Here is an 18,868-nt window from a genome sequence, read left to right as displayed (position 1 = left end):
TTTCACTGCTGTACATATTTTCTTGACTGGTGAGCCAGTTACACGCTGTATGCAAGTCCAGAGCAGCTATATGTGTGTGTTGTTTGGTGTAAGATGCCTTAACTAAGAAATAAGTAAGGATGAGCTGTGGGTAAACTAATTGTTCCTTCCAGGCAGTACAAGCATGGTCTGCAGCACAGTCAGATATATTTCTAACAATATCCCATCCCCAGGCTTCCTGCAAGGTGCCAAAGGACAAAAACTGGCAAATGGCCAATGTATTCTTGACCCAGTATAAAAAGACAGAATAGTATACACAAGTAAGCAACTTTCCTACCAAAGTGTGCTTGTGTTTCTTTCTGTCTATGGTTGCTAGTGGGATCTAATTACAGTGCAGTGAACATACAGGTATGATGTAAGCATTGCCAGTAGTGCATTTTCAGCTGCACACCTTTATCTAGGTACTGGGTGAATGTGCACACCTTTATCTAGGTATTGGGTGAATGATAAGTGGGTACACTCTTGTACAGTAGAAAATTTATTCAGAAACTGTATTGGTATCCATTTCTTTCAATAAAGTGGAGTTCAAACCCACTATAATTAGTTTCAAGATACAATCTACTGAAAAGGGCCTGATAACTCATCTTTCTCTTGTATTTATCTAAGACTGCCAGTACTTATTTCCTAAAATACATGAGTTTCATACCCTAATCCTGTCACCTGCTCTAGAGCTGGTATTTTGCACAGGAGTTAAGATTGTGAGCTATAACCCCTGTGCTACAAGAGTTGATTCCTTCAGCTCTTATTTGCCTACTGTGTGATCTTAAGGAAGTCACTTAACCAGACATTGCTCCTGGGTCATCCCGGGCTCACCTGTTAACAAACAGGATTATTGTTATTATCAATATTATCATCATCCAGATCTGTTGGGCTACAGGGGTATATCCCTATGACCCATTTGGCCTGAAAGGAGAATGTGTGGAACAAACAAAATGCACCACTTTAACTGCTGGAGACTGGGTAAATATACATGACATTTTTGTTCCAAGAGATGGGAATTTTGCAGGCTTATAGCATCCACAGAAATAAGTGTCAGTCCCACACTATGCCCATTGTACAACCTCCAAGGTGCATGGGAAATTGGGCCTATAGAAAGAAAACACTAGCTGCTGAGCAGATGATGACACTGCCCAAGTTTGCTCATCCCTTACTACTAAGAGAACAGACAGGCCAGTTGTTTGTCACCTAAGGGGAGAACAAATGGATCAGCTGAATGGTTAGAGGGAAGGACTAATGGCTGTGCATCAGTAATAGCTCTCCAAGTCACTATGTTGGCTAGGATTGCAGTCTAGTACAAGTTACTTAGCAAGTATTGGCTAAAAGACCATATAGTTTTAAAATAGACAACACTAGGTATCCTCTCTTGGTTGAAGGCACAGTATTCTTGTTTGATAAACATGGCAGGTGACCATTCCCATTATAATCCATAATGACATTTTGCAACTTCTGTTGATTTATGAGACATCTATCTGAAGCAACTTCTGTCTCAGAAAATTAATTTCAGGAGGATTCCCAACTCTTATTGCATAAGGATTTCAGAAAAATGGGAGATGTCATTTTGTTTCTGTTGTCTATTGTTTCCCTGTGAAGTTTAGAATTGATAAGGGTTTCAAATCAATTTCCCTCGGTAACCAGAGCACTGCCCATATATGTGTACCATATTGTCAGACTAACCTGTAATGACATCAAATTATTTTTATGACATTATGGGGGGAATTTAACAAAGCCTACACAGTCTTTTTTGCCATGTAGGCATTGTGTCATACTGCTTACACAAAAGTAAGCAGATTTGTAAACCAATAAGCACTGCTGGGTGGCACTCATGCCCGCTCCAACATGAGAAGTTCCATGGCATGCAAATCACCTCATAAGCAGGTGAATCTCATGCAGATGAGGCAGACAGAGCAATGCAGAAAACAGAGAGACAGCCCTGCAGACCCCGTGTCAGTGACCATAGTGTACCCAGAAAAATTCCTTGTACAGGACTGTAGGCAGATAAAAGGGGCTGTAAAAATGTAGGTAGATAGGAATGGCATAGCACACACACACACACACACACACACACACACACACACACACACACACACAGATATGAGTGAAACTATCCTCTGTGTGTTCCAAAAGTTACAGTAAATATGTTAAAATAAATTTTTAATAATCTGGGCATTAATATCATGTGTGCAGTATCTACAATGGAGTATTGATGCTGTTGCTAACGTGGTAGGGCTTGGAAGCGTGTAGTGTCCATGATGTGTGGATTCCTATGCAAATCAAGTGGAGTTACTTAATAGCAAAATGGGGTCATTGTATCCACCAATCCCCTCTGTGTAGTCAGAGAACTGTGTTGATGTCCACAGAGGAAGTAGCTACCATCAGGATAGGGTGTGTCCATTAACTTCTGAGCTGATTGGAGCAAAGCTGCTTCTGTTTGTGCTGCTTGCCGCCATGCTGAGTGTGCAAGTATGGGGGGTGTGCACCAACTGCTAAGCATTGTTTACCTATGGGGTACACATTTGTGCAGTGCACTGCAGTGCTCAGAGTATCAAAAAGCCAATGATGCATTAATGAGCATTAATCCTTGCTTAACATAAACTAGGGCCATTAAATGATATCACTGTCATACTAGGTAGGTGCAATGCATCACACGTAGCCAATCATGCATGCAGCACCTACAATAGAGCACTATAAAGTATGTATACACCCTACAATCTGATTCTTTCCCCATCCTCTGCACCATTGGAGTACAGACTTGGGAATTTTAACTGACAGAATGCTAGGGGCTGCTGCAGGTCTGCTACATTTGTATGTGCTAGATGCTGAAGTCAATGCTGCTGCTGCTGCCGACAATAGACCTAGGCAAAGAAAGAGAAGAGGGTTCAGGCCCAGGGTAACCTTCCAGGAGCTACAGGACCTGGAGATTGTAGAGTGCTACAGGGTGGGCAGGGATATACTACAAGAAATCACTGAGCTCTGTCGCCTTCAGCTCAAGTCCAGAGATGACAGAGAGGAACCCAATCCAGTGGAAACAAAGGTATGTGTAACCCTTAGGATAATAGCCACAGGTACCTTCCAAAGACTAACTGGGGACATGAAGGGTGTCTCACAGGCATCAGCTTCCAGGGTACTCCACCAGTTCCTGGATGCCATGCTACCACATGCCAGTGAGCACATATATTTTCCCCTCAGCCCTGAGGTGAAAGACAGCAATATGCAACACTTCTACCATGTAGCACACTACCCTGAGGTACTGGGTGTCATAGATTACACTCGTACACATCAAGGCCCCACCTGGTGAGGAGGGTAGAATCTAAGTCAACCGCAAAGGGTACCACTCCATCAACTGCCAGGTTGTGTGCAATGCCCAAGGCATTATCATGAATGTGTGTGCTGGCCGCCCTGGCAGCTATCACGACTCCCATATCTGACATGCATTACAGCTGTACCAGATGTTTGCTAGGGGGGACATCCCACACAGCCATTTAATGGGGGATGCTGGCTATGCACTGGAACCCTGGATGATGACACCCATCAGAAATGCACACCCACCCACCCACCCACAGAAGAATGCCATAATGAGGCACATGCATAAACTAGAAACATCATAGAGTATGTGTTTGGGTTGCTGAAGTCATGGTTCCGGTGCCTTAATATATATGGTGGAGCCCTGAAGTACTCTCCAGCCACATGTGCATATGTTCACAGTATGTGCCATGTTACATAATATAATCATGTGGAAGCAGCGTCAGCAGGATAAGCATAGGGAAGGGATACACAGCCCCCCACCAGTGCCTAGGTCATCACAGCCACACTCACAGGAGGACTCGGAGGAGGACCCCCCCCGATGATGTCTCTGTAGGCAGATGTAGGTGTGTCCCGTATGCCCTGGCATTAGCTAAGAGACAATGTATAGCACATTCATTAACAACCTAGGGACCTTGGTACTGACACCTTAATCTTACTCACATAGATATATTAATATAGCTGATGCTAGGCAACCCACACAACCTGTACCTATCCATATATTGGCTGTGTACAGCTTGCATCATACAGAGTCAGCCTTGAACTACAGTTCTGTCAACTGCTGCATTCTGAAGTTAAGTCTCTAACCAGCACACTAATTGTAAGGATTACTATAATAAGGTATCATATGTACGTAGCTGTTGCTGTTATGCAAGGAAATATAGTTGGCTATTTGATCAGCTTTAACATCCACATGGGACTACTGATACCCAGTCCAACAGTATGTGTTCCTCATTATTCACTAGGCCTCATGGTTGGAATATTCACTACATCAGGCAAGGGAGATGTTAAACAGTGGACACATGATATTTGGACTACTGTCTACCCAAGCTGATTATGTGCTGTTGTTCACCCACCCCCAACATAGCAATGTACCCATATAACCGCCTTAACAGAAAATCAGGTATGGTATGTCAGAGGACCAGGCAATCTCAGTGCTGTTACATAGATAGTGCTCACACACTGTATGTCTCTTCTTTACGCAGGATAACAATGTACATATGTATGCTGTTGTTTGTGTGATGAATGACCCCTCTCTGTCTAGTGACCTATATGGCTCAGTGGACTAGGGAAGTTAGCATGGGTGATGGTACTGATGGTTCTAATCTGGAATTACTCACATCTTTTGCATGTGAGGTAGTAGTATGTTGGTGTTTTCACAGACTGTCATACTTCCCAACCTCTCAGTGCAAGAAATCTGTACAAAGCCAGAAAGATTTGGTAGACAAAGGCCCAAACATAGGGACATATTTTAAATACTAGTCAGATAAACCTAGACAGTTGCTGGAATTAAAGGTGTTGCATTAGTACATATTTTTTGAAGGATATAAAGACTAACACACGATGGTTTGTCTGTAGTTAGTAGAATGTATTGATGTCAACATTCAATAAAGCACCAGAAGACCACAAATGTGTGAGGAACAGACCAAACATATGAGGCAAAACTCTGGACATTCTGTGAATATCAGGATGTTTGAGAGGCATGCAGACTGTCAGTCTGTTGGTGGTGTAACGTTACCAACCTCAGTCACATATTAAGTACAGCAGACAGCTGGGGAATGCTGTGGACATTTTGAGTGAAGTGCAGTACTGCAGAAACAGGGGCGGATGTTAACGTCTGTCATACAAAATTCTGGACTGGAATACAGGAAGGTGTGGCTTGGACTCACATTATAAGTACTGACAGTCCCACTGGGCATACCCATGCACGTAGTAAAAATGAGCGCAATTCTGTTGGCCCTTCATTGAAATGACCTCTTATGTATAACTGTTTGTACATACAGACATATATGTATACATATCCGTCTGTCAGTATCTCTCACATGCATAATATATCTATTGCTATGAAGTGTGAAATAGATATATACTGATATATATATATATATATATATAGAGAGAGAGAGAGAGAGAGAGATATGTTAAAATGACACATAGACTCTCCCATATATCTACATAACACATATACATATCATATACACACACAGCTACATTTATATATACACCCCTGTTATATACAGAAATATGTGTGTGGATGTCTGTATTGTCCGACATACCCTAATAATGGTGAGTAAACTGCACTATCAAATAGCCATAATGTTGCTCAAAGGATCCAAACTAAGGGCACAACAGTATGTAATCCACTTACCTACAGACCCCTATGCCTGCTGGATGTCACCAGGTAGACAGACACAGGTGAGCAGGTGGTATAATGTATAATGGTGTTAATGAATGTATGGACAGGGCACATTGTCCCTGCCCACAGTGTCATCTATCTAACTGCAAGCAGCCACATATTGCCACACTGGTAACTGTACACACATAGCTAGTATAACAACAGTTATCTCACTGCTAGGATACTAGATCCAGATAACAGTATGAACCAATATCACTCTGCAGGCCACAGATTCTGTTCAACAAAAGCCTAGTTTGTCTTCATAGGTTCACATGTTAGTACTAGGCTAATTGCCCTTGTGGGCAATTTTAAACCTAGCCAATTACCCCATGTGTAAATCAAACCCTGCACCTTGTGTTTGCAAGGTAAACAACTTAACCTTTATGCCAACCTCCCACTCAAGATTATATCACCCCAGATGGGACTCAAACCCATAACTCCTGGCTTAAGAGGCCAATGCCTTATCCATTAGGCCACTGGGGCCTGCAATCACATGTACTGTGTCTGCAATTACATGTACAACAAAATTAACCTGTGATGCATGTAATAAGTAGTGTGAGCTATAGTGTATAAGGCTAGATTGTGTGTGTGTGTGTGTGTGTGTGTGTGTGTGTGTGTGTGTGTGTGTGTGTGTGTGTGTGTGTGTGTGTGTGTGTGTGTGTGTGTGTGTGTGTGTGTGTGTGTGTGTGTGTGTGTGTGTGTGTGTGTGTGTGTGTGTGTGTGTGTGTGTGTGTGTGTGTGTGTGTGTGTGTGTGTGTATACCCCTGCAAAATATCAGGCATGCCCACATGTAGTATCCAGCACCAATGGTTATGCACTTTTCAAGCCCATACCATGCTGCTGGCTTCCAAACTACTCTCTTCTACAAGGCCTGATGATGTCAGCCACCTTAATGCTACCAGCTGACAATTTAGTATCAGACTTAATCCATGGTGCATGCCATATGTACTGTGATCTATATTGTATAAGCCTAGAGAGGAAGGGGTTCTAATCTCACTGCAAACCACTTGGTGTGTGTGTGTGTGTGTGTGTGTGTGTGTGTGTGTGTGTGTGTGTGTGTGTGTGTGTGTGTGTGTGTGTGTGTGTGTGTGTGTGTTGTGCATTCTGTATACCCCTGCAAAACAGTGGACATGCCCACATGGGCTATTCAGCAGTAATGGTTATGAACTTTTTGGGCCTGAAATTTGCTGCTGGCTTCTAAACTGCCCACTTCTACAAGGCCTGATGATGTCAGCCACCTTAAGACTACCAGCTGAGAGGGTAGTATCAGATGTAAGCAGTTGCGCATGTGATAAGTATTATGATCTATGATATATAAGCCTACATAGGTAGGGCTAATTTCACTGTAGCCAACTTGATGTGTGTGTGTGTGTGTGTGTGTGTGTGTGTGTGTGTGTGTGTGTGTGTGTGTGTGTGTGTGTGTGTGTGAGCATGTAAATACCCCCTACAAAACAACATACATGCCCTCATGGGCTATCTAACAATCACTATGCACTTTCTAGGCTCATAACTTGCTGCTGGCTTCCAAACTGCCCTCTTCTACAAGGCCTGATGATGTTAGCCACTTTAAGACTATCAACTGACAGTCTAGTACTAAACATAGTTTCAAGGATGTGTTTATGTCTGCTAAACAAATGTCCCAGTGCATAGCCAGCATGCCATGGCACATGTGATAAGTACTGTGATCTATAGTATATTAGCCTAGATAGGTAAGAGTTTTAATCTCACACCTCCCAATATGGTGTGTATGTATATACGTATGATAACCTTTGTAACTTAGGGTTTTGCATCATTTTATTTGTAGCAGGTGATGTGCCCCCCCCCCCAAATGACTGACCATAACAAGGTTTGCTGATATCAACAAGCAATATATGTTCTAAACTGATAGTACTAACAGACATGAATTGTGTTGCATGCATCGGGTACTGTGGTCTGTAGTGTGTACCAATACATAGGTAAGTGTTCTAATCTACATACAGCCAAATTGCACTATGTGTGTGCCTTGGCATGTCCTGTATACAGTGACTGGAAGTGGTGTTAGCCTGAATGTGGCCATGTTTGTGTGTGAGGTTGTTACAGCAGTATACATCATGTTATGGAGCCATAGGACATGTGAACTTAACTAGCATAATGGCCATATAGCCTTCACAATCAGAGAAATCTGTATACCCCTTGGTACAGGACTAGCCCATATTGCCCCAGTCCAAGAGGGACTCAGGTAGATGCTGTGTGTTGAGATGACGACCACCCAACCAATCAAAGAGATGGCATATGCTGAGGTGCACTGAGGTGCTCTGTGTACCATTAGGCAGGGTCTGTTTCAAGGGTGTGTTTATGTCTGCTAGACAAATGTCCCCCACAAGCATGTAGTACCAACGTCACACAGTGGGCTAATGTCCTTACAGTGAGCCATCCATCTACTATGCTACCTACAGATAGGCAGCATATGCACTCCAGCAAGGTCACACTTTGCCTTGTAGCAGACCTTATCATAAATTATGAATGCATGAGTACGCTAACTGCTGCCATTGCCCTTGGTAGACTGTCATACAGATGTGAACCTATGGAGGCATGCACATATATTGCTGTACCTTGCTGAAGTCATATTTCTGCTGTGCTGCCATGCCATGCTGTGCCTCTTCACTGCCACTGTGTGCCCATAGGTTATCCCCTCAGACTCCTGGAACAGAAACAAACACAGGTCCATGACATACCTGTCATTGTGTAACAATACCGCCAATACAACATCATACAACATAAGGTCCACAAAAGTATGTTGCATAGTCATGACACATGCCAGCATACAGTGGATGTTGGTGACCACTGCAAGTGGCATGCCAAAACAATACTGCATTACACAAGTACAAATCAAGTAATATAGTCACTCTGTGCATCAGACACATAGCGTCATTTCCCTGCATTGATAGGAATGACGACAGGGATGTGGCACAAGTATCATCACTTACACAAGTTGTTGTGTGGGGGTGCTGGAGGTCTAGGCTGGCCCAAACGGTTGACAGTATGTGTGTGAGTCAGGAAGGGGAGTGCGTAAGATGGGCCATGGAGAAGTACTGTGTATGTCTATAGGTGACCTACATGTGAAAGTGGAGTGTGTCAGCGCTAGCCCTACACATGTTGGACTGCTTTGGACTGTACATGGTAGAGCTGACAGTTCACCATCTTGATTCTGAACCTGGGAACTGGCTCTGCTAGGAATTGCACTGGTACCACTATGCCTAAGGTCAAACTAGTGCCTGATGGTGACTGCTGTCTGCTGGGACCATGTCCCCCATGGGACCAGCCAGGACCACTTACCCATGGCCTGCCACATTATGGTATGGACAGCACACTCTCCACTGTAGTGCTGGATGTACTGCCACTATGGGTGCACAACTGTGCACAGCCACATAAACTCTCAGCACATGGTGTTGCTGACCTACATCCATGGGTCCACCGCCCATCTCCAACCACACATTTCAGCACAATGTGTGGTCCAAGACAGACACTGTCTCAGCCCACCGTCTGTCCACTGCATCAGTGAACCAATCCTGGGTGTCTCCATTGTGGTGAAGGTGGTCACAGATGTCAGACTGTGCTGCATCCATAACCCCAAGCATACCATTCAGAATGTGCCTGTGCCTCCATGACAGCCCGAAACATGCACCGAATGACCCATGATATGACACATGCAATAGATGGTGGACAGACAGCAGTCCTCCTATGAGCACCCTTGTCAATCTGCCTGTTTGGGACCTCACCAGCTGTCTGGCTATGGCCAGTGTCTGCACTCACTGAAGCCATAGTTGCCACACTGGCCTGTTCAATGTCTGTCCAATATTTTAGACTTGTGAGGACTGGGTATGTGTAGGCATACTGACTGTGTGCAGTAACAATGGGGGTAGAAGATGGATGTCAACTTCTGGGACAGATTGATCCTCCAACAACCTCACCTGTGCCTCACATCATCATCAGTGTCTGAAGTGACACTGACATTAGGTTGTGTGGGAGAGAAGCCACAACCCCCCCCCCCCATCATCTTTGGAAACCAAGACAAAATCAGTACATTACTACCTGCACTATAATGTATGGAAAAATCCACAGAGTCATAATAATAATGAGGATCCACTACTGCATTACCAGTCTCACATCTTCTCATCTCCGCTTTCATGCAAAACAGACTTCCTCACAACAAAATACACATTTGACTCAAGGCCTTTATAACAAGTAAGTCAGGTAAATCACATGACACTTGACCAGTACAATTTACTTTTCAGGTATGCAATATGACACTATACCTGATGAAACAACACATAAAACCCAGTATACCTATCTTAACAAATATATGCAAATACAAATGTCAATGCCAAAGGTTTGTGCCATTGACCTTTTGGTTTTTACAAGGCATGTTGGATTAATTGCCTTATGTACACCAGGAGGCTTATTCATTCTGAACTATAACTGCAAAAGTGTTTCTGCTCATTCAACTACCCACTCTAGGAACTGTAGGTAAATGTTCCAGACTGGAACATACAAACATTCTACTCTGGTTACACACAACATTACATTTACATAGGGAATTATCCTGGCCCTTAACTTTAATAGCATATATATGTTCCATAACAAAACAGTATCACATTAGCCAGGAGTAGGACCACGGCCTTGGACAACTCCTGATGGATCTGTAAAAAGGTGAGGGTGAGGTAATTTCAGTATAGCCGCATGTTGCAGCATGAGGTAATACCTGCATATATCTCACATGTACAGTAACTACTGTATAACTTGATGTATTGGTGACATTCTGAGTATGACAGTACAACTGAGCTTAAACCCCTCACCGCACAGCACATAGACCTGACACCCATGTAAAGGTATGTAGAGCCAGAATGACTGCTGCTGTATTGCAATGGTGATCACAGTAAGCTTACCTGCATGCTCCTCTGCTGTGGACACTGTGGCAACCACCTCCACGATGTATGGTGTGATGGATTCCTGGGAGCTGTCATGTGTCCCTAGGTTCACCAGGAATTCCTCAGTGGCTGTGAGTGGTTGCTCCATTGCAGACCCTCCACCAGTGACAGCACAATCCCTCGCTACATCAGCTGCCCTTTATCATGCAGCATTCACCATGTATGTAGGGCAGTGTCGAACCTGCTCATATGTTCTGTCCTGGTGGCCACTGTCATTCACATCCCAGACAAGGTCTGCCAACAATGCAGCCCACTGTTCCTTGTTATGCCTCCCCCTGGATAGGAGGATGTAATGATGCTACCGTAGTCCTTGAAGTATTAGTTCATTCTCCGCATCTGAGAAGGGGGCATAGCATCTATGATACATTAGTCCTGAAAGACACCATAAGGGAAACACATTACAGGATCAAATACATGGATGTCCACTATGTACAGATACAGCAAGAACAAAATGGCTGGCATTATCCATTGCTTGCTCACACATGTCATACCCCACAGTGTGAAAACATACTACATGTGTGAATATAACCTAGATAGTATCATTACTGAGGTAGTTCCCTATGTGCCATGAGAGATTCTGCTATATGATCATACGTCCAACTCTCCTGTCCACTGTGGTGTGTCCCTTAAGGCCAGCTACCCAATAAATGATGTTATAAGACCAGTGCCAGACAAATAGCAGTGTGCTATTGCAACCATTATATAGGGACAGTCGAACAACACCAGTGTGCCACAGTGACAAAAGACAATGCAACCCTGATATATTGCATATCCCTAGTATGTGTAGGACAGCCGGGTATCAATGATACATCATTAGCACAGGTCTAAGACAGGCTTACTGCTGTAATCCCTATTCCCCATACCTCTATCCTCCCATCTGCATCCTTTTATACACAAGGAACAGCTACAAGAATGTGTTCTAACTGGGACTTACTGAGGAAGGAGGTTCTATTTATTACAGAATTATTTCAGGAGAGAGGGTACCCTGGAGACGTTACTAGTAAAGTGAGCAAAGAGGTGGTACCAGCTTGGGGTATGAAATTTAAAACCATTTTGGGTGAGGGTGTCAGTTCAGCAGGGACCACTTTGGACACCTTGAATCAGCAGTTTACAAGTAGTATGGTGCTTCCATTTGGTGAAAGTTCCAAAGAAGGTAAAGCTATAATGTTAAAATACTGGACTATTTTTAGGAGTAACCCTGATTTATTTAAAATTATTGGGGAAGAGCCAAAATCTGTGAACAAAATGGGTAAGAGTCTGAAATATTTGTTTGAGCATAATATCATTTTACATAATCCATTTCAGAAAGGAACTAATAAATGTGGTTGTTGCTCATACTGCAAATATATTTTGGATGAAAAAATAATCTGTTTACCAAATAGGGTTCACCAGGTCGTTTTAAACCAGGGAATTCTGTTTACCAAATAGGGTTCACCAGGTGGTTTTAAACCAGGGGATTGTACAATAAAAGGTTTAATTTATTTGGCTGTATGTGATTCATGTAAACATTTTTATGTAGGGAAAACAGAGATACAGCTTTGTAAACTTATTTTTGAACATGTTTATGCAATCTTACATAAAAATAACAAAAATGCTTTGTTTAGACACTCATTGGAATGTGTAGATTTTAAAAAGTTCAGATTAGGTATTTTAGAAGTTGTACATAGATCTTCAAGAGGGGTCTGGAGGAAACTGGATATAGAATTATGTGAATTAAAATGGACATTTTTACTTTGTTCATTCCTTGAACCTGGTCTCAATGAAATCTTGCCTATAGCCCCTGTTTTAAAGTATAGGGCTTTGACCAGATGAATTTATCGTATAAAATGAGGTCTGTCTTTTTAAACGAACATACTTTTTTCTAATTATTTAATTGATTAAGTGGTTAATTGATCAAGTATATTTAAGCTCTTGTTTAGTATTTTTTTTTTATTCTGATGAAGTCTTGGTATTAACCAAGACGAAAGTGCTAAATAAATTAATTTTCTGTTGTGTAGACTGGCTGATTTGGATTTATTTCTTGAAGAACCTTGGTTTTGTGAACACTGCTTATCCTGTTGTATTTTCTGAAGTCCGTGATGCAAGGGTGAGATATTTTGCCTCAGTGATTGCATTTGTGAATATTTTTGATGGAACTGGTGTCCTGAAGCCTTTTTACCTTGGTATATGTCAGCTAATACATGCTGCAGCAGGTTTGTCTTTGATTTTACAATGCAAGAGCTGGCCTGTCATGGGCAAGGTGATCGTTTTAATGGAGTGGATGCCATGAAAGTACTTAGAGTCAATGAATTGGACTCAGACATGAGCCTAACACAACTTTTGGCCATTTTAACTCAGCAGAACAAGAATATGGCTTGTACGATTAGGAGACTACAGGATCCATCATCCTCTGTGTCTGCTAGTGATGACTGTTTGATGATGACTACACGTAATCAAGGGAACTTTTCATTTCCTACTTCCAGTAACATGAACGCTGCAAGTGTGAGCAGAAAACAGGCTGTGGAGCATCTAAGCCCAAAGACTGACTTCCATGTATGGATTAAAAAGGATTTCAAGTTGTTTGGGTCTGAAACAGAAAATAAGCCAACGAAACAACAACCAAGGACATTAAATAAAAAACTTTCTGACTTAGAACAGAAGCTCACTAAGGTGAGAAATTTATAATGTGACAATTCCTATTTAAATAAATGCCTAAAGCATAAGCAAGTGCCTAAAGACTTACGCCTTTATAATTTTCCTACAGGCATTAACTTAAAAGAAAATGATAAAAAGGAATAAGTTGAAATGTTTGACTGGTTCGGTTTAAAACTTGTGCAGTTTATTGTTGATTTAAATAACACATGTATTAATGACATTTTTGATGAAGTTACTGTTTTGAGCAACGAAATTACTGAAGATTTATTGTTTGATTTAAATATTGACAAAAATGATAACATGTTTAACTGTATTGAGTGACAAGTGACTGTTAACATGGATAGGAAAAGAAAAAACTCAATAGAGACAATGATGAATATAAGAAAAGCGTGGCCTATCCTATGCCTAAAGTTTATAACCAGTTTTCTGGTTTAACAGACAATAATAGGAGAGAATATGTGGAAGGTAGAGGGAAAGTAGTAGAGACAGAGAATGCTGATGTATTTGATTCAGCACATAATAATGAACAGAAATTTTCTGAGCAGGCACCGCTTAGGAGATCAGAAAGGATCAAGAACCACAACAGACAAAGAAATGACAATGCAAACAACTTTAATTCTTTTCATTTCACCCCAGCACCTCAGGGTACTTGGAACCATTTCAACTTGAATAGACAGGAGATGGCACCATTAAAACAAATTAGATGTGATGACTCTATTAGGGTAAGGAAACTCGATAAAGGGGGAGGGGTGGTGTTAGTGGAGAATATTGAGTACAGTGCAAAAATGATGGACATTGTTTATGATACCACCAGGTATATGGAAGCTTCATAAAAGTTATGATTGCCCATAGGAAGGTCCAACTTTTTTTGGAGGACTCTCTTTTCCAGGGCATCATTTCAGAAGAACTGTATGAGTTTCTTAAAACTGAGCATCCTACCATCCCACAAGCATTTGGAATACTGAAGGTCCATAAGGATGCAATCAATCCACCCTATAGAGTGATTATCACATCTAAAGGTAGTTCTACCTACCCCTTAGGTGTGTTTATAGATAGACTGTTCAAACCAATTGTGGTTAAGATCAATTATATACCGAAAGATTCATGGGACTACCTGTCTAGATTAAAGGAAGAATTATTTTCCCCAGAGGATTCCTTTACAACAATGGATATAGTTGACCTTTTTATTAGCATCCCTCATAAAGAGGAACTTGAATTATTTTTGGAGGCTATGCTGGACCTAACAGATTTAAATAGTACTATGATGAATTTTGCTGTAAGCATTATGGAAATGATTTTGGATAACAATTTTTTTATGTTTGAGGGTAGCTACTTTAAGCAGATACAGGGCGTAGCAATGGGGGCCAGTTGTGCCCCCATTTACGCAAATATGGTTATGTATGCTTGGGAACGTAAGTATGTCTTTCCATTAGAATTTAATGAAAGATGGAGTTTATATCTTTGTTTTTCAGATGATGTTTTTTATTATTTGGAAAGAACCTATTTCAGCCCACACCGATTTGGCTACCCATTTAAACGAGTTACATTCATTCCTTACATTCACTAATAAAAATTCAAATATTAGTATTGACTTCTTCAACGTAAGGTTGAGCAAAGATATAGTAACAAAGACATTTTGCTCCACTATTTTTAGAAAAGAGACGTTTTCTAATTCTTATTTGAACTACAATAGTCAACATCCCTTCAAGACTAGTAAAAATATTTTCAAAGGCCAGTTAGTGAGGGCTACAAGAATGTGTTTTAACTGAGACTTACTGAGGAAGGAGATTCTATTTATTACAGAATTATTTCTGGAAAAAGGGTGCCCCAGAGACCTTATTAGTAAAGTGAGCAAAGAGGGGGTACCAGCTAGGGGTATGGAATTTCATTTTGGGTGTGGGTGTCAATTCAGCAGGGACTGCTTTGGACACCTTGAATCAGCAGTTTACAGGTAGTATGGTGCTTCCATTTGGTGAAGGTTCCAAAGAAGTTAAAGCTATAATGCTAAAACACTGGACTATTTTTAGGAGTAACCCTGATTTATTTAAAATTTTTGGGAAAGATCCGAAATTTGTGAACAAAATGGGTAAGAATCTGAAATATTTGTTTGAGCTTAACATCATTTTACATAATCCATTTCAGAAAGGAACTAATAAATGTGGTTGTTGCTCATACTGCAAATATATTTTACATGAAAAAATAATCTGTTTACCAAATAGGGCTCATCCGGTGGTTTTTAAACCAGGCAATTGTACAACAAAAGGTTTAGTTTCATGTAAACATTTTCATGTAGGAAAAACAGCCAGCTTTGTAAACGTATTTATGAACATGTTTATGCAATCCTACATAAAATTGACTAAAATCCTTTGTTTAGACACTCATTAGAATGTGTAGATTTTAAAAAGTTCAGAATTGGTATTTTAGAAGTTGTACATAGATCTTCAAGAGGGGGCTGGTGGGAATTGGATATAGAATTATGTGAATTAAAATGGCAATTTTTACTTTGTTCATTCTTTGAACCTGGTCTTAATGAAACCTTGTCTATAGCCCCTGTTTTAAAGTATCGGGCTTTGGTCAGATGAATTTATTGTATAAAATGAGGTCTGTCTTTTTAAAAGAACATACTTTTTTCTAATTATTTAATTGATTAAGTGGTTAATTGATCAAGTATATTTAAGCTCTTGCTTGGTGTTTTTTTTTATTCTGATGAAGTCTTGGTATTAACCAAGATGAAAGCGCTAAATAAATTCATTTTCTGTTGTATAGACTGGCTGATTTGGATTTATTTCTTGAAGAACCTTGGTTTTGTGACAATCCATATTCCTCATAACTCTATCCTCCCATCTGCTTCCTGTTATACAAAAGAAACAGTTACATACCTGGTGGAGTGCAGTACTCCTCTGTTGAAATGTGCGTTTGATAATGTTTTGCAAAGGTGTGCTATGTGTGAGAAAGTCTGATACAGAATGTTTCCCCATAGCCAGCTGCTTGCATTTTTAAAATGTTTCTCATTAGCAGGTACTTGCCTCTAAACCAGACTGAGGCTCTGATATGGTAATTGCAGCCTAAACAACTAAATTGCACTATCATTAGCCAATGACATGCAACCACTTTGCAATATATAAGGCCTAATAGGTTCATAGGTTCATAGGTGTTTACTAGGCTAATGACCACAAGGGCCTTTTTAAGCCTCGCCATGCATCCCAAACCTTTGACAAGTTCTGATACCCTTGATAAATGTTAGCATGGGCCTGGGAGATGAACCAGTTATATGCTACCTGTTTGCATCAGAGACATAGATGCCAAACCAGGGATGAATTTCCAGTTTCCCATCCAATTGTCCAAGTTGCACTTGAATTGGATTAGGGAGGAACTCTGCTTCACATGGATGGGGAACCTGTTCCATAGAAAGAGTAGTCTCTGGGATACATGCTTATCTCTCCAACAGGTCCTATTTAAATCACAGGAAAGGTCTAAGTCTTTAGAACGGGTAATTCTGGTACAGTTTGTTTTGTGGATATGCAGGAAGTCCATCAGAATGGGGTCTGACGATCCCTTTATGCTAGGCATAGATCTCCCCTTAAAAGCCTGTAGGAGACAGACTACAGGGATAGGGCCTTGAGGCGGTCTGTATATGACATATTACTTATGCCCTGTATTCTTTTAGTGAGGAACCTCTGTGGGCATTCCAGTTGTTGGATATACCTGGTTAGGTACATACCAAAGGGAGCATTGTACTCAATGATAGGTCTGATGAATGTTGAATACAGTGGAACAATGACTTTTTTGGACTTAGATGATATACCTTTGTTTATAAGTTGCACAACATACAATGATTTCCTCACCACTGTGGACACGTGATGATCAAAGGCTAGATCACTAAATATGTGTGTACCTAAGTCCCTGACTACTGGGTCAACTCTAAGGGGTGTGTTATCAATATGATAGTTACCAGGGATGGATGACTTCTCAAAGGATATCATTATGCATTTCTTGGCATTTAGTTTTAGTCCATGACTCTGACACCAGTTCTCTGTCTGTGTCAGCCCTTCCTGGAGAACTTTTGTGTCAGTGTGAGATTCAATGACAGCTCCTAATTTGCAATCATCTACAAATTTATTCAGCCAGAGACCACTGACATTGGTCTTAACTTCTGAGAAGTAAATGCCAAAAAGGAGCAGTCCAAGGACTGATCCCTGAGGAACACCACTTGTTACTAGCCTCTTTGTAGAGGTGGACTCCCCAATTATAACTTCCTGGGTTCTGTCTGTGAGCCAGTTGGCTATTCACCAGGTGATGTACGGGTTTGTACCTAACCTCTTGAGTTTGTCAACAATACCCGAGTGGGGTATTGTGTCAAATGCTTTGGCCAGGACAAGGTAGGCAGTGTGAATGATTTTGCCCTCATCCATTGCCTTGTTGATCTTCTCAAAGAAGTCCACCACATTTAGTAGGCATGATCTGTCCGTGATGAAACCAATCTGGATTGGGTCCAGTGTCTGGAGGTTTACTATATATCTATTTATCATCTCCATGATAATTCTTTCCATGGATTTACATATAAGACTAGTGAGACTTATGGGTCTGTTGTTTCCAGGGTCTGTAGATGACCCACCTTTGTGCAGAGGAATGACTGTTGCCTTTCTCCATTCATGAGGCATGAAGCCTGTTTGAAGGCTACAGTTAAATAATAATTCCAGAGGCCCTGATAGGTCATGTTTCATGCTACTTAGAAAGCATCCTGGGATATTGTCTGGGCCCATTGTTGCAGTGTTCTTGGTCTTAAAGAGAGCTTTAAGGACCTGTTCCCTTGTGATAGTAGAGGAAGTTATATTTGATGATATTTCCTAGGGGAAGGTTGAGGGAGAGAGAGGACTAAAGTTGGAGCTGAATTTAACAGCCAGGAAGTTTGCTATATCTTCTGGCTCAGTATAGGTGACTCCATTTACAATGAGCTCTGCACACAATTGTGTATTTCCTTTGTGGTTGCGGACATAGCTAAAGAATGCTTTGTGGTTGTCCTTGGCCTGGGAGGCCAAACTTACCTGAAATTTGGCTTTGGTAGACTTTATTTGTCCTCTGAGTTGTTTGTTTAGTTTAATGAGAATGTTTTTATCCTGCTGGGTGCTGCACTTCCTAATTTTTTCCATGATTTTCTTCCTTCTGTGATACATCACATTGATTTTGTGATTCCATCAGGGTGGCTTGTTTTTTGAGTTAGTTCTATACTTTTTCCTGGTGGGTACAGCTGCCTCTATGCAGCTATTAACATGCTTGTGCAGGGTTTCTGTGAGCAGTTCTGCATAGGCAGAAGTGTTCTCAGGGTTTATAGGGGCTTGCAATTTTACCAGGTTCTCACATAGCAGGAGGCTAGCCTTAGAAGGAGACCATTTTGTGGTCTGACCTTACCAGGGAAGGCATTATAGTAGGGGGTGTGCAGCACTCTCCCATATTAGTGAGGACCAGATCCAGTATGGTTGCACCCCTGGTTGGTGCATTGACTATCTGGTCCAAGGAGTTTGTGTTTACAAAATCC

General features: G+C 41.3%; 1 non-coding gene across 1 annotated transcript; it reads right to left on the bottom strand.

Annotated features, from left to right (window-relative positions):
• Window positions 1-6,141: 6,141 nt before the first annotated feature.
• TRNAK-CUU lies at window positions 6,142-6,214 on the bottom strand. Its single transcript has one exon. It is a non-coding gene; the product is annotated as a tRNA-Lys (tRNA).
• Between the last annotated feature and the right edge of the window lie 12,654 nt (window positions 6,215-18,868).

This window comes from Protopterus annectens, chromosome 1.part2, assembly GCF_019279795.1.
Source record: "Protopterus annectens isolate FY-2018-M chromosome 1.part2, PAN1.0, whole genome shotgun sequence".
Taxonomy (NCBI): domain Eukaryota; kingdom Metazoa; phylum Chordata; order Ceratodontiformes; family Protopteridae; genus Protopterus; species Protopterus annectens.
The sequence above is the reverse complement of the archived record's forward strand: the minus strand, read 5'-3'. Positions and strand labels throughout refer to the sequence as shown.